This window comes from Diabrotica undecimpunctata, chromosome 10 (assembly GCF_040954645.1).
Source record: "Diabrotica undecimpunctata isolate CICGRU chromosome 10, icDiaUnde3, whole genome shotgun sequence".
Lineage (NCBI taxonomy): Eukaryota > Metazoa > Arthropoda > Insecta > Coleoptera > Chrysomelidae > Diabrotica > Diabrotica undecimpunctata.
The window spans coordinates 17,177,407-17,195,380 of NC_092812.1; the positions used below are offsets into that span (position 1 = coordinate 17,177,407).

A 17,974-nucleotide genomic window follows, 5' to 3' on the forward strand; every position below is an offset into this window, starting at 1 on the left:
CCCTGCAGAGTTAATTAAACACGGTACAACCAAACTATATACAAGATTAGTCGAACTGTTCCAAAACATGCAATAATGGAATAACAGTCCCAGAGGAGTGGAAGACATCATTCATATCCACTATACACAAAAAGGTCGAAGGGATGAATGTGACAATTACAGAGGCTTTGCCGTGACAAACTCGATCAGTAGAATATACGGAAAAAGTAATTAAAAACAGAATAGAAAGCGAATATAAAGACTTAAAAGCTGAGAAACAGGCAGGATTTAGGGCAGGTAGATATACTGTTGACCATTTGTTTTGCATTACACAGATTATTGAAAAGAGAATAGCCGGTAATTAAGAAGTACATTTATTGTATGTAGACCTAAGAAAGGCTTATGATAGAGTACCACATTATAAATTATGGGAAGCGTTAGAGTAAACAAACATAAGCATGAATTTAATAAATGCAACGAAGGAACTATACGCTAATGCAAACTCAAAGGTAAAGGTTGGAATTAATCTGTCAAGTGGATTCCAAATGAATAAAGGCCTTAAGCAGGGCTGCTGTACCTCCCCGACATTATTTAAAATTTATCTAGAACAAGCTCTAAAACTGTGGAAGCGCAAATGTAGAAATATGGGAATGCCGATTAACAAAAATAGCATATACACTTTGTCATTTGCAGATGATCAACTAGTAATAGCACAAGATTATAAAGATATTGAGTATATGACTCGAAAATTAATCGAGGAGTATAAAAAATGGAGACTTGAAATCAATATCCCAAAAACCGAGTATATGTGTATCGGCGGGAAATAACAGGACCTCATATTGGAAGATGAAGAAGTTATCAAACATTGCAACACATATAAATATTTAGGGATGATCATCACAAAAGAAGGCAACGTAGACGACACAATTGAGGAGAAAAACAACCAAGCAAGAAAAGCAATTTCCCTTCTCAATAGTATCCTTTGGGATCAATCAATCTCTAATAATAACAAGCACAAGATATATAACACAATAATTAAAATTATAATTACCTACAGTAGTGAAGTATGGCAAATGAAGAAAAGATACAAGAGAAAGCTTGAGGCAACGGAAATGGATCTCTGGAGACGTTCAGCTAGAAAATCTAAAATAGAAAGAGTAACGAACAGAGTAAGAGAAATTATGAAAGTAAAATATACAATAGTAGACGATATTGGTACCCAACAACTCAGATGGTACGGTCATGTACAGAGAATGTCTGAAGAACGTCTCCCAAAACAAGTCTTAATGTGGACCCCTCACGGTAGAAAAAAAAAGAGGAAGACCCCGCCTTAGTTGCAGAGAAGGCATCAATAGAGAAATGAAAGACAGAGACACAGAAGAAGACTTATGGATGAATCGAGAGGAGTGGCAACTGGGTATCGGAAGAAGTAGGAGAACTATAATTAAATTAGCCAAATTATATAAAAAACTTAAAATTAAAAGTTTTTCCTATACAACTACATTCAAATGCCTGAAGAAGCGTCCTTGACTACGTCATGCGCGACATGACAGTGACAGATGACGGAAAATAAACAATGAAATTTGTGGAATAGACAGCCGAAGAGTGACGTCACGGCGGCCATATTGTTATTATTACTTTCCAAACAAAAGTTGAAATGCCCAATCTCAAGACTTTTTAATTTCTATAAAGTTAACATTTTGCTTCCTCTGCTGCTAATTATTTTAAGTATAGTGTTTTTTACGATAATACCATCATAATTCAGTCGTCTATTCATATGAAATATAGTTTAAAAGTTTAAATTAAAGAAATTCTAACCTTACTTTATTAATACATGCATTTTATTGCTATTTTTATAAAACAACATGCTTCATTATTTACACAACCTTGTAAAATTGTTGTAGTAACTATTAGAATACTTAGATATTGCAAAAAGCGGAAAGATTCTGTAAAAAAAATGAAAATACAACGAAAAATACAAATTATCCACACTAAACAAGGCTTGTTTGGAAAGTGAAACTGACAGATGTCAATAAAATCGACGTCATCACTCCGGCAGTCCATTAGAATCAACTTTATTTTAATTATACATAATGATCATAGTAACAGTATATAAAGGATAAGACGAAGAAAAATAATTTTATTAACAAAACAATATACAAACTAATTTGTATAGTGTTTCGATACTAGTATTTTCATTCGATACTAGTACTCGGATTCGAATACGTTTTCATTCGATACCGAGTAGTCAGTATCAAATGAAGGTATCGATACCATATGAGTATTTAGTAGTATCGAATCATCCCTAGCCTCGTTTAACTTCACTTCGACACTTCGTCGATCGAGAGTGTACAAGGCGTTTTACGTAGAAGAATGTGTGGTAGGATTATAATAGGAGCGGCCTTGCCTATTTAACATCTGGATGTAAAGTTATGACATGACGTTTTAAATAAGAATGGCATCCTTTTTACGCCTTAGCGAGCACTTAAGGTTCACTTCGCTGTACTGATTCAGGCATAAAAATAAATAAATTTAGAAATATTTGTATACTCGTTAAGACTAACATATTTAAATAATTTCATATATATTGTGTTTTTTGCCATTTTTATTATAAATAAAGTTAATTTTGACCCTACCATACCGTTGGTGTCGTTACCACCATAATACTTAAGGGTTAACACTTTTTTCTTCAGTCTATTGTTCTTAAAATATTCTAATAACTTTTTTTTGATTTCAGGTTAGTTATGTTTATGGATCATCAAATAGCCCTCTTTGATAACTTGTAAGTAAACAATGGTTAGATGGTCTTTTTTAATGGCTACTTTGTAAATAATATTCATATATTAATCTATACTAATAATGCCCAAGTAATAATAGCAATGTGAAAAAATTAGTACCTAGAAAGTGGCAACCATGCATAGGGATCTTGACCTTATAGTTCAACAAAATTTTTTTCTATGTTCTACCAGCTATTTGTCTCAAACATATTTTTATATGAGAAGCAAATAAGCCTGTTCGTATTACCATCATTTTCTCTGATATAACATTTTTAAGAAACCATACCAACCAGAGTCATTTTTAAGAAACTAATCTACTGTACGAAATAATTCTTAAAATGCATTTTGTTAAAATTTAATCAACACATGTATCCTTTCATTTATTCCTAAACTATACCAAAAATTACTTTATTTATATATTTTACTTTATTTTTTCCTAGTAGACTATTAAAATACTCTTTTTTCCTTTATCTCTGTATGGGATCGGTTTCTAAAACTATATTTCTACATAAGTTTTTGTTTTGTTTTATCTTAATATTAATATTCTTGACAGACATGTCTTGTATAAGCGCCTCACATCAGGTCTTCTTTGATTTTCCTGTCTTATTACTCCTTCTAGTAACATCCTTCTTAACCATCTTAACCAATGCTTTATCGTTTTAACATCATTATGTGCCACATAGATTTCTCCTAATGTATTCTTTTTTAACTTTATACATTTTTGTCCACTCATACGTCCCAGCACTATCATTTCAGTTTCATGCATTTGATGCTTTACTTTCGATTTAGGTGTCCAACATTCTGCTTGTCTCATGGCAGTTTTATGAAATTTGTCTTTTAGTTTTATTAGAATCTGGTTGTAACACAACAAACAAATCACCTCCTTCCATTCTATACTCCATTACATACTCTAAATATAATGAATGCATCCTTGATGCTTGATCCTCAATACTTGAAGCTATTACACTGTACCGGGTGGTCCAATAAGCCGATCTCTCGGCTATATATCAGAAACTATTCATGTTATAACTTTAGGAGAAAAAATTCCTTAGTAAAAGTGGTCAAGAGAAATCGCTTGAAATAACTTTTAAGTTTCTGGGTTAACCGCTAGGGGGCGTAACCTGTGAAGAAAACTTTGAAAACTAGTTTTTTGGAAAATATGCCCAATTATACCAAGTGTTAAATAAGTAAACCAGAAAGAGACCTAAATTCTGCACAAAGTTGTTCAAGTACTTTTTTTTATTTTTTCAAATAAAGGGTGGGGGAGAGTGGGAAAGTATTTGTGGATAAATACCTATAACTTTGGTTTGGATCAACCGATTTTAACGAAATTAGTGTCATTAGAAAGAATGTGGAAGATTTAATTTACATCTACTATAAAACAATTGCATTTAGTTTTAATTATTATAGGTAGAGGGTACTTTCGGATAGAAAAAATTAAAATTTGTTTTTTTTTAAAATGTTTAATAGTAACACCTATTTATTGTAAATTATCATGGAACTGGATTAAATTCGTAACAAAATGGCGCAAACCGCATGTTAATAGCTTTTGTCGAACTCGAGATATGAATAAAAACGCATAAACATAAGTAAGTATAGTATTGACCCACCCTGTATTATAAATTATTAAAAATAAGTCAGTAGGTATTTTCAAATTTTTTTATAGCAGAAGAATCTTAATGTTGATACCTATTTTGACCATTGTTATTTCATATGATTAAAAATAGTGTTTTCGAAACTAAGTAGGCTACGACAACGAATATTGACAGGAGTCAAAACATTGTTAAGAAGTGTTATATTATAATTCGAATTTAAGAGTGCACTTTTTTCAATAGATATTAATATTGGTAATATTAGTATTTAATTATCAGTACTAATAATTCGTGATGAGTATATCAAATGCAGAATTGTATGATATGATCGGAGTTTATTTCGAATGTCACCAAAATGCCGCTATTGCCTCACGTATATATTCTGTAAGATATCCTGACAGGAGACATTATGGCAAAAAAGTATTTGAAAGAAAGGCAAGAAGATTAAGAGAAACTGGTAGTTTTCATCGTCCTTGTTTTAAACGACGTAGTAGAGGTATGACCGAAGATAATTCAATCAATGTTCTTGCTTTAATTCAAGAGAATCCACATATAAGTAGTCGGCAAATCTCTAAAGAATTAAACATACCCAAAACTACTGTTCTAAGGATTTTAAAACATCACAGGTTGGTTTTTCATATTATAAAGTGAACGTTTAGGTCAGAAACTTGGAATTCCCTTTAAACTTTAGATTCAACTGTTATTTTAATATTCCGATAAAATCGGCAACAGGACGCTTTTATTCTTTTATCCGTTTCTTAAAAATACTTATGCACGATTTATCTTGTGAACCAATTGTGGATTTTTCAAGATTTTTTGAGTCTTAGTAAATATAGTGGTTTCTTTTTCACCAATATTTATTGTTCTGTTTTTTAGACTGCATCCTTATCATGTAGTTCTCCACCAAGCTTTACATGAGAGAGATTTTGATGCAAGGCTGGATTACTGCAATTGGATGTTAGGTCTGCTAGAAGAACAACCGCATATAATGTAAAACATTTTGTGGACAGACGAGGCTACGTTTAATAGTGCGGGTGGTGTTAATCTGCATAATATGCATTATTGGGCCGAAGAAAATCCGCACTGGATACATGAGGTGCAGGTTCAAGATAGATGGAGTCTTAATGTTTGGTGTGGAATAGTTGATGGAAAGATCGTAGGTCCATATTTCTTTGATAGAACTTTAAATGGTGAAACATATTTGGATTTTCTGGAAAATCAGTTGCCTGTTTTATTGGAAGATATTTCCTTATAAACAAGAAGAAATATGATATTACAACATGACGGGTGCCCTGCGCACTTTTCCAGATGAGTTAGAGATTATTTATATGCAAGTTATCCAAATAAATGGATTGGAAGGGGAAGTATATTTTCATGGCCAGCTAGATCTCCAGACTTAACATGTCTGGACTTTTATCTGTGGGGAAGATTGAAGGACTTAGTGTACCAAACTCGACCAACCACGCGAGATGACATGAAACAGCGCATTATAAACGCAATAAATAGTATATCAACAGCTGACATTAGAGCAGCTGTTATGTCTACGCGCGAAAGATTACATCTTTGTGTGGACAACGATGAAAAACAATTTGAACATTTAATTGGACATTAAATTTTAATGATCGAGATATTTGTATGATCTTTCACATATTTAATTTTAAGTTATAATAACGGGTGAGTCAATACTATAATTACTTATGTTTATGCGTTTTTATTCATATCTCGAGTTCTACAAAAGCTATCAACATGCGCTTTGCGCCATTTTGTTACGAATTTAATCCAGTTCCATGATAATTTACAATAAATAGGTGGTACCATTAAACATTTTTAAGAAAAACAAATTTTAATTTTTTCTATCCAAAAGTACCCTCTACCTATGACAATTAAAACTAAATGCAATTGTTTTATAGTATATGTAAATTAAATCTTCCACATTCTTTCTAATGACACTAATTTCGTTAAAATCGGTTGATCCAAACCAAAGTTATAGGTATTTATCCACAAATACTTTCCCACTCTCCCCTACCCTTTATTTAAAAAAATAAAAAAAAAAGTACTTGAACAACTTTGTGCAGAATTCAGGCCTCTTTCTAGTTTACTTATTTAACACTTGGTATAATTGGACATATTTCCCAAAAAACTGGTTTTCAAAGTTTTCTTCGCAGGTTACGCCCCCTAGCGGTTAACCCAGAAACTTGAAAGTTATTTCCAGCGATTTCTCTTGGCCACTTTTACTAAGGAATTTTTTCTCCTAAAGTTATAACATGAATAGTTTCTGATATATAGCCGAGAGATCGGCTTATTGGACCACCCGGTACAATAATTTTACCATAAAAATTTATCATCTTATTTGTAGTAGTAATTTCAGTATTAATAAGCGTAGAATTTTTTATTTGGCTTGAAAAGTTGATTGTGCCAGTTTTCGTCTTATATATTTTCAAATACTGTCGGCTGCATAATTTCAAAAATACTAAAATTCGAAGTTGAAACAAACCTAAAACATTCAAATGCAATTTTTTCGAAACGTTACAGGCTAGAGAGCACTAGTTTGCGGCAATGTTGCCACTTTAGCTATTCAACTAACATAACAGTGTTGAAATAACTTAGAAATTATTATTAGGGTCAATATTGATAAACAGTCAAATAAACATGTTCTAATCAGCGTAATTGCTTAATTGCCTGGTTATTCCTTATATAAATCAGATTTATCTAGAGGGTGTAAATAAAAATTTTATATTTATTGGCTATAAATGACAGAAAGTTTGCAAATGATTTTGGGCCATTGAACATACCCTAAGAAATAATTAATAAAATAGTCCATCATTTATGATATTTCTTGATTTTTGAACGACTTGACCTTATTGAGTATAATTCAAGTACAATTTTTCAAGGACGTAGAAATGAAAATTTGCTTGAATAAGTTGAATAAGTTGAAAAATAACGCTTTGCTAATTTGCGTCTACGAAATCGGAAAGATCTTAAAAGTAATTTGGTAAAAAAAATTATAACAGTTGTCTATAAAACAAATGCGTTAAGAAACATGCTATCCTTCCGTTGTTTTTGCATAATAATTTTGTACTCAAATTCAGTCAGAACTTGTTAAAAATTTTGGTCTGTGAAATATTCTTTGATATCACTAATTTACATAATAGAGCAAATATGCTTTCAAACCAATTTTGTAAAATAAAATTGGTTCGCTACATGGAAAATTAATTATTTAGGTGATATTGGAAATTGAGCGGACTCTGAAAGTTATACTTTTTCCCCGAGTAACTTTTATTTTACTTTTTCTTCCGTGTAAAAAATTTTCCAGACTATTCTGAACAACCAATTTTAGTCTAAATTTGAAATATGATTTACAGGGTGTCCAGAAACTTTCCCGACAAATAAAGACGGGATATTCCTCAGATAATTTTAAGACAATTTAACCCAATTTACCTAGTCCGAAAATACTTTCTAAGGAAGCTAGAGCTCTTGTAATTAGTTTTATTTTTAAGTACCTATAGAACGCCTCTATTTAGAAAAACAAAAGCTGGTACGATTATTTATCCTCCAGAGTTAAATCAATTCTATCAATTCTATCATAGACCTCCGGTTTGAGTAGGTCAACGGTTAATTTAACGCATAACTTTCTTGTCATTAACTTTTAAGCATTGTTGATACTGGATTAATAAATTTTTAGGTATTCTACTACTAAAAGGTACTTTCACTGTAAATCTCTAAGATACACTGTCTTCTAGAAACATCGATTTGAAAATATTTCGTGTTTTCGTCATGAAAATTAAATTAATAGGTTTTGCTTTTGTTTCAATAAACGCAGTACACGATTCGTAAAAAAAGTTTAGGAAAAGAAGCAAAAAATCAAATTGAAACAAAACTTTATTTAAAGGTTTTTACCAACAAAGTATTTATCACGATGAAACGAAACTAACAAAACAGAACAGGTATCAAAGGTAGATAGTTGTAACAGATTCTCGCTGTGATAACCATTAGTCTTTAAGAATTTTTCCCTTTTACTTAGAGAACGCCGAATTTTTGAAATTTCAAATTTATTTCTAAATTCATTGCAAGCACCATTTATTATTAACCAGAGTTGTGCACTATTTCGTATCGGAACGGAATAAACAAATGCTTTTATTTATCCCCAAACACAATAATCGCAAGAATTTAAATCCGGTGACATTGCTGGTCAAGCAACTGTACCACCTCTTCCAATCCAGTGGTCTTCGTAGTTATTATTAAGAAAGTCTTGTTCATTCCTGTTAAAGCGGAAATGGAAGTAATCAGTAACATTTCAACAAGCCGGCAATTCCACAGATCCAAATAGATAGTCGTCAACTACTCATATCTAGACGTTTATGCTAAATGTATGCTGATGCTTACATTCTTGAACAACGTTAGGATTGTCACCAACGTACGAATAATAATACATTTTACTAGTGCATTATGTAAATTAAATTTTCAATTATTGTGAATGTAGCTTTGTCGCAAAATAAAATGTATCTGAAAACATATTTATTTTGATTTTTCTGATTTTTTAACCATCTAGCGAATTTTTCACGAGCACGAAAATTTCATTGTAGTGGTGCTTGTACTTTTGTAAAATGAAAAGGATACAATTGTATAAGATAATTCTTACGGAAGATTTTAAAATTGTGGAAGACATGGCAGATAGCCTTTGAACGCTAACTTCTAGATTTTCCTTAACTACCATTAAAATAACATCTTTATGTGCGCTGTTACATCCTTATGTCGTCCTGTTTTATTAGTTTTTGAGACAGCTGAACCTGTTTCTCTTAATCTTTGATCAAGAGCTGTAAATGTTGAGTGAGTGGGATGCTCACAATTGGGAAATTTTTTAGCGTATCTAGGTTATTCTGCTTGAGCGTGACACCTCATTTCGCGATAAACTAAATATATGTCAGCGTGTTCTTTATTAGTAAAAACCATTTTTGTTGAATTTAGATGTCACAAAGTCACAAAGTACTTGGGTCATGTGTTGAGAGGCGAAAGATATGAATTACTTCAAGTTATACTGAAAGGAAAAGTACAGGGCAAAAAATCAGTAGGAAGACGCCAGAACTCGTGGCTGAAAGATCTGAGGAGATGGTTCGACCGCTCATCCGCAGAGATCTTTCGCGCAGCAGTTTCCAAAACTACAATTGCCATTTGGATCGCCAACCTTCATAAGGAGTCGGCGGAATGAGAAGAAGAAAGTCACAATTAAAGTCAGAAAACTGCAATATCTGGGACATGTCATGAGGGGCGAGCGTTATAACTTGTTACAATTAATAATGCAAGGAAGAATACAGGGTAGAACGAGTCGCGGAATAAGACGCATCTCCTGGTTGAATAATTTGAGAGCTTGGTTTAACTGCACTTCTGCTGACCTCTTTAGAGCAGCGGTGTCGAAAGTGCGAATTGCCATAATGGTTGACAACCTTCTTAGAGGAGATGGCACGTGAAAAAGAAGAAGAAAGTAAAACTAAAAGATAAAATTCATGAACTGACAACAATTTGATAATGAAAAACATAGGTTATACTTTTAAAAATTTAATAATCTATTATTAAGAAAGTTTAAAAGTTGAAGACAAAAAAGTTATGCTTTAAAATAACCGTTGACCTACCGAAAACGGATGGCTATGACCGGTACTACAAATTCGCAATTGATGAAGTCAATTTAACTCTGAGTACCAGTACCAGTACCATCTAATCGTACCAGTTTTAGAGAGAAGCGTTATAGAGGTAGAGATGAAAAAAACTAATTACAAGGCGCCATCTTCAAAGAGGTCTAGCTCCCTTAGGAAGCATTTTCGTACTAGGTAAATTGGATTAAATTGTCTTAAAATTATATGAGGCATCTCTGTTCTTCGTTTGTCAGAAGAGGTTCTGGACACCCATATGCGTAAAAAACAAAAAAGGTAAATTTTTCTCACAGTAAAGTTCTAATTTTTTTTTTAATTTATGGCGGGAGCTAACTGCAAAAATATTATGAAGACAGATAAAAGGTATAGTATTTTTCAGTCCGCAAGTTTATTTGAGACAATTTCAAATTTTTTATGTTGTACTTTTATAAGCTGTCAAAGAATTCGCTATTTTTATTTATATGAAATTGCATTACAAAAAAATTATCTTCTATCCATTCTTGTGATATAGCCCGGTCGTGATAGACATTTAAGGTTATCAAAATTCGCATAGAGCTAAAAATTGGTTGAATATTTGGAACACCATTATACACGAAATATGAGAAGTCCAATTAATCACACATCTACAAAAAAAGTTATTTAAGGCCAAAGGTGGCAAATCTGCATTTTAAGTCAAACGGTAAGTTTTATCATAAAATTACATCACGCAAAATAAATCATGCAATTTTCAATAAAAATTGTCTTTACGTTTTTTCTTCTAAGGGTCGCCGTGTTGGAGATATAATGATTTCTGGTGGTAGGACATGAGGTGAACGATGAAAAACAGCTGCTGCCTCGTACATTATAATATCAGAAAGAGAAAAAATATGTATAAGTCATTTTGACTGAGAAAAAACTGAGAGACCCAATTGTAATGTAAATGTAAAAGATTTTCACCGCACAGCAGTCATAATACTGTGGCATATCGATTTTAAATGATCAATTTTTGATAGATTATTTTTTAGAATAACTTTCTACAAAAAATGTTTCTTCAGCGAGTCTGGAATTTCGCTGTTTAAATATTCAAACATATAATTTTCAAATACTGTAGATTGAACATCTCGGAATATTGTTGTAACAGCTTCCAGGGTCTCAAATCATTCTTCTTTTTTAAGTTTCATGTAAAATATCATAAAGATTGTCTCTAAAACATATTCCGACCCTCCACACATATATTTTTCTTATATTATTAAGTGTTTTATTAATTATTTGTTCACATATTAAGTTTGATTAACCAGTGTGTGTGTGTGTGTTTTTATGTTACGGAAATAATACGGTCCTGTAGACACTGCCCTAGTATACTTACAAAACTAGAAGTTATTTCGTCGCACTCACTCAGTCTTTGTATAACCAACGCAAGATTTTTTTTATATAACACCTGTACGGTGTTTGTATACTGCTATCTGGTCACAAATGACCAATTATCAGTTATTTTCTGACCTAACTTAATGAACGGCAAATACTTAAATATATCAACTAATGCACTTCAACTAACATGCAATAACATTACAGCACTATACTCTGCTTTTTACAATGAACTGTTACACTAACTCAAATAGTTTTGTCCTTATGAGTCTTCTCTTTAGTTCAGTGTTGTCAAGAAGCTGGATTGCCTCGACATTCACATGACTATGCAGCCTCTGCTCGTGACTTGCTGCCGTTCTCTTGATTATTTCGGACACAGTTTCCATACCTAGGTCCTAGTGGAGGTTGCTGTTACGGATATACCAAGGAGCATCAACAATGTTTCTCAGTACTTTGTTTTGAAATCTCTGGATAATGTAGATTACTAGCTTTGGTAGAGCCCCAGAGTTGGCACTCATATACCCATACTGGCCTCAGTACTTGCTTGTAAATCGATAATTTATTATGAATGGATAATGTTGATAATAATTTTTTTCCAATCAGCCAATACAATTTCTTATATCTAATATCAAGCTCCCCTCCTTTCTTTTTGACATGGACCTTTCAGCGCAGCTTCGCGTCTAGGGTGATGCCCAAGTATTTTGCTGACGTTGCATAAGGAACTTGGGTATCATTTATTCTAACTGGGAAATTTTCTATTTTTTTATTTGTAAAGTTAATGTGTGCAGATATAATCTCATTTAATTTTATTCGCCATTTTCTGGTCCAGTTATGTATTTTATTTACTGATAGTTGCAACTTATCAGTCGCTTCTTCACTAGTGTGACTGTATCATCCGCGAAGGTGGCAATATTGTTTTGTTCTAACTAACTCTGGGATGTTACACGTATACAATAGGTACAGGACCGGACCTAAGACACTCCCTTGTGGCACGCCAGCTTTGATCTCCCTTAAGTCGGTGTACACTTCTTCTTGTTTTACTCTGAAATATCTATTCACAATGTATGATTCTAAGATTTCTAAATACTGTTTAGGCATGAACGTTTTTAGTTTATAGTTTAAATCCTCATGCCAGACTTTATCAAATGTCTGTGCTACGTCCAAGAAGATTGTAGAGCAGACTTTCTTTTCTTCTAATGTCTTTTCTATTATATTCGTTATTCTGTGAACTTGATCTATAGTGGAATGTTGATTTCTGAAACCAAATTGATGATTTGGTATAAGATTTTTTCTTTCTATTATTGGTTTTAATCTTTTCAATAGTAGTTTTTCAAATAGTTTTAACATCACCGGAAGGAGTGATATTGGTCGATAGGATGTCACTTCATTAGGAGGTTTACCTGGTTTGGCAATCATAATGACTTCGACTACTTTCCAGAGTCTGGGAACATATCTCAATCTAAAAGCAGCATTTATTAGGTGTGTCAGCTTAACTATGGCTTTTCTTGGTAGATTTTTTAATAGTTCTCCTGTTATACGATCATATCCTAGAGCTTTCTTAGGATTTATATTCTCTTTTATCTCTGTTGATACTTCTCTAAATGATGTCAATATTATTCTTTCTTTAATTTGGAATGGTTTTTCCCATCTTAGTTCTTCACCATCATTGTCGTTGGGTTTGAATGTGCTTTCTTAATGATCTGCAAATCGTTCTGCTTTCTGTTCGTTACTTCTAGTCCAGTTGCCGTTTTCCAACTTGATAGGAGGAGAATGAATAATTGGTCTCGTCATTCTTTTTGTTGCCTTTCATAACGAATAATCTGTGTTATGATCAGCTGTTAAATTACTTAAAAAATAATTAATTGTTGAATTTTTTATATTCTGTATCTCCCTTTTTAGTTTTTGTGTAGCATTATTTAGACTAGTTTTGTCTCCTGGAGCTCTGTATTGCTGCCGTTTTTTTCTTGACTTTCTTTTTCTACTATGGGTTCTCTGATTTCTTTTGGATAGTTGTTCCTTTTTCTTCTAGTTGTACCAACGCAAGATAAACACTTTTTTTATTTAAGCTGCCAAGTGTCAGAACGAGCATCCACAGTTCAGCCCAATTTTCAGCGCACTGGAAAGAGAACAAGAAGCAGAAATCATAGGTAAAAACATTATATCATTGTTATTTAAAATAACACCAGCACCGTTAAAATAAACATTTGATAGGTGTAAACTCTTATAATTAATTAATATATTTAATCATCGTCCTTCAAGAACGAATTTGAAATTAGTTGAAGTGGTCAATTAAAAGAACAAAATATAAAATTTTTAAAATATTTGGGCATTCTTTACTTTATAGTCGTCTAAAATCATCCGAGATTGCTCAACTTATGCCAAAACCATTCCTCATCTTAAGTCCGTAGATCTGTTATAAAAACTTCATCATCGTATCATATTACGCCATCGTAAGCGTCTAGCAGATACAGATCACATACAATTTTACGAGCGTTAATTTATTCTTCTAAATAAAGGGTGGAGATATATATATATATATATATATATATATATATATATATATATATATATATATATATATATATTTATATATATTATGAACTTATTGCTTTATATTTAAAATAACGTAAGAAATTAAAAACTAAATATTTATTGAGCTCTTTAGTTTTTTTTTTATTTTAATTAACGTGTCTCGACTACGAGATCATTGACACGATGACAGTATAAGTCAATATAAGGTATATACAATTTTACATTTGACAATATACAGTACTTATTTTATACAAATTTAACCGTTACACATAATTATTAAACTTTAGAGTTTACTCTTGATTATAATTGCTAGATTTATTCTCGCTGTTTGAAATCAGAATTGGAAAGTGATTGCTATCAAAGAGACTGTCGAAGACATGCCAGTTTAATAGAGATGATGACTTTGGGTCAGAAAAGCTCAAATCAATTGCTGAAAATGTGCCAGAAGATATTGCAGTATGTACTTGATCCGGTATTTAATAGGCAAGTGCTAGAACAATTTAATACATTTTCAATGACTTTTCCCCTTCCAAATGTTTTATCAGAGCCCCACATAATATTATGTGCATTGAAATCACCCACAAGAAGATAAGGAGTGGGAAGTTGATGGATTAAATCATACAGTTCCTCTTCTGAAAGTTTGTAATTAGGTGGTACATAAATGCTACATACTGTAATTTTGCTGGGACACCAGATGGAGACTGCGATTGCTTCAATGCCAGTAGTGAGTATGTGATGTATAGAAAACAGATCTCTGGAAACAAAAATTGAGGTGCCGCCACTGGCTCTCAAGAAGTCCTTTCGTAGACAATGGTAACCTTCGTAATTTTTAAGTTGGCCAATTTTGGTATCTTTAAAGTTTGTCTCTTGTAAACCATATAAAATCTGCTTCTGTTTCTGCGATCAATTGTTGGATTCTTTCGTATCTCAGATAGAATCCGTCACAATTCCATTGAATTAATTTGAAAAGTAACTAAGTAATTAAAAGGTAGATTTTTGGGACTTTTGTGATGTATCTGAGAGATAATCGTCGTCAGTTGATGATTGTGATACTTCAGCGTTGCTATTATCTGTGGTTAAATATTTCTTTAATTTTTTCGTTGTTCTAGTAACTCTACCCTTAACAGATCTTTCTGTTAAAGAAGAATATATCTTATACATATCGTCCAACATGACCTGTATATCTGTAGTAATTTGCAGAGCTTCGATTATTGGGTTGCCGTTGCCAAATGAGTTCTCGAGGAATGCAATAATCTGATCAGCTGTTAACGAATAGTCATTCGGATTTGTGTTACAGAGATTTTGTATAATTGTCTTTGTGTTGTATGATAGAATAGCTTCGTTTGTGGACTGCATCCTAGGTTTCTTTTTAACTAATTTTGGTTTATCAGTGCTGGAGGAGTGCTCAGGAGGGGGCATTACATCAACGTCGGATGTCTGGTCTTCAAGAGAATTTGTGTCATTAGTTGATGAATGCAGTCGTTTGACACCTGGTGCTGGTAATAATGTAGTTGCTTGAAGATTCTCAGAATTTGTATCAACTATTGTAGTTGTTGACAATGTTGATGATAAATTATTTGATTGCGGCAATGAGGTTGTTTGTGTATTTGTGTTAGGACATTTGTTTGCTGTATGTCCAGGCTGTTTACAAAGGAAACACTCCATACGATCTGTAGACAAGAATATTCTATATGCGATATTCTCATACTGTATTAAAAGTGACGTTTGAAGCTCGTAGTTCTCAGTAGCTGGAATAACGTAGACTTGAGTCTGAAACTCATAATATGCAAGTACTCATCTCCTGGGATACCTGCCTTTAATAATGATATAGGCGACACCATTTGAAGTCCGAAATCTTTGAGTGCCTGTTCTATGACCTCATTAGGTATGGATGGACAGATATTTGATATTAATATTCTCTTAGCTGGAGAAATTAGTCTTCTTATACTCAGCTCAACAGAATTGACACTTACAGTGGAATGCTCTAATATAAGCTGGTCTACAAGTTCGGTTCTTGATAAGTAGATACACACTCGGTTCTTTGATATTTTCGATGCAAAACAAACATTTTTGGGATTAACGATGTTTCCAACTGCTTTAACGTAGTCCAATAACACAAGATTGGGATGAGAATGTATGATAAATGCTTGTTATTTTTTTGGAAAAATAGGTTTAGGTCTTGTTTTGGCTGCAGCAACGTATGAAATTGTAGGTGTATTGTTTTCTCCGTCATTCGTTAACATTATTGATTTAGTTACGTTTGAAGTAGTTTGTTCAATTTGGTTGCCCTTGTAGTCAAAAGCAACAGGTTTAGGATTATCCATAGTGGTTGTAATTATTGGCCAGTATCTAGATAACAACAACACACCATGTCGTATTACTGGTTGCCTATAAAATTGGCATAAAGCGAAAGGCGATTTGAAATATATTAGTGTTTCACTAATGAGCACAAAAAAGTTCAAAGATACACAAAATAAACAGTTCAATGCAACAATTATAGTCGGATATTAAATATTACATTTACGCTTACTCGTAGGCAAGAGTTAACAGCAGTTTCCAATACACTACACCTTTATGTTTATATGTCCAAAATTTAGTAAAAATTTACAATCCAAATATTCACTTTAAAAACTTAAATAACGATTCTCAACATACAGAACGACCTTCACACGTTCAGACACCGGAATCCAAATCGCTCTTTAGTTTTAAAAATACCTTACGCGAATATTTCTAGTTACAAGTAAAAATAAATATATTGCTTTTCTTATAATAAGTAGTCTTGGTGTTTCTCGGTTATACATATATATATATATATATATATATATATATATATATATATATATATATATATATATATATATATATATATATATATATATAAGCGGGGATCCTACAGCTTCTGCCGCTTCCCGCATTTCGATCGCCATCTTTTTCTATCTCTCCGGTTATACATACCTACTAAAATATAATAGTCCAGGAAATGAAGCATTTCACCTCGCAATTTTTTCGTCCTGCGTGGATTGACTTGAAATTTTAACAGAAGGTAGGTAATAGCCTAAAGATCAAAATCTATATCGAACCAAAGTGCGGCAAAGCCTTGGGGGTGGTTGCCACCCCATCTCGGGCGTGAAAATTTTTTATTACGTTTTAACCACAGGTTTCGATTAAAATGATTAAAGTGATTCTAAACAAAAAATGTTCCATACATTTGTTTTGTAAAACTGATATTTTTCAAGTTATTCGCGATTGAAAGTAACAACATTTAGACGAAAAAATCGACGTTTTTAATCGATTTTTCGCGAATAACTCGAAAATGGTGCATTGTATCAAAAAAATTGTAGAGAACAAATTTGTAGCTTTTCAAAAGGTAAATACAATTCATTTTTTAAAATGTTTTGCGATATAATAGAAACCGAAATACGGCCTATCAATGTTCAGCGGTTTTCTTCAAATGCCAAATTTGAAAGATTCAAAGTCAAATATCGGGAAAATGATGCATTTTTGGAAGAAAACTCATAGAGCCTTTTTTAAAGTACATAAATAGGCCTATCATAAAAAAAGACTCTAGCTCAAAAATTGAGTGAGTTATGATGAAAATAAGGTCAATACTTCATTTTTTTACGAAAAAATCGATGAAAACAACCCTCTAACGACCCCCATAATTAAAATCAATCTTCACCCTTCTGCAATTCTCTTTGTACATGTATTCTTAATACGTCCAAGAAGTTTGACCCATTTAAAATGCTTAGTTTTAGAAAAAGTACAGCTTAAAGCGAGAGACGATTTACAATTTCATATTTTTTACCCTTCTTTTTTTAAATATCCCCGAAAATACTGAATATATGACAAAAAATAGAAATGTACTAAATTGTAGCTTTTTTAATGACTAAAATTTTTCTTTATTTGAATTTGTTGTACAATGAATATTTGGCGAGATATAGCCGTTTAAAGCATCGATTTACGATCAAGCACCATCTTCTTCGAGCCCTTTAAACTCACCCCATTTAAAAACCAAGGGTTCCAAAAAGATTTAATTCACAGATCCTTGTAGCTCTTAAAAACCTCTACAAAATCGTTTTAGAAGAAATACTGTATCGTTAAAAAT

General features: G+C 32.4%; 1 protein-coding gene across 1 annotated transcript in view; it reads left to right on the plus strand.

The window, feature by feature from the left end:
* Window positions 1-2,716: 2,716 nt before the first annotated feature.
* Window positions 2,717-17,974, plus strand: part of para (sodium voltage-gated channel paralytic) — a 454,557-nt gene continuing 439,299 nt past the window's right edge. The window contains exon 1 of the mRNA XM_072545653.1: window positions 2,717-2,761. The gene's annotated coding sequence lies outside the window, so the exon portion shown is untranslated. The remainder of the gene's footprint in view (window positions 2,762-17,974) is intronic.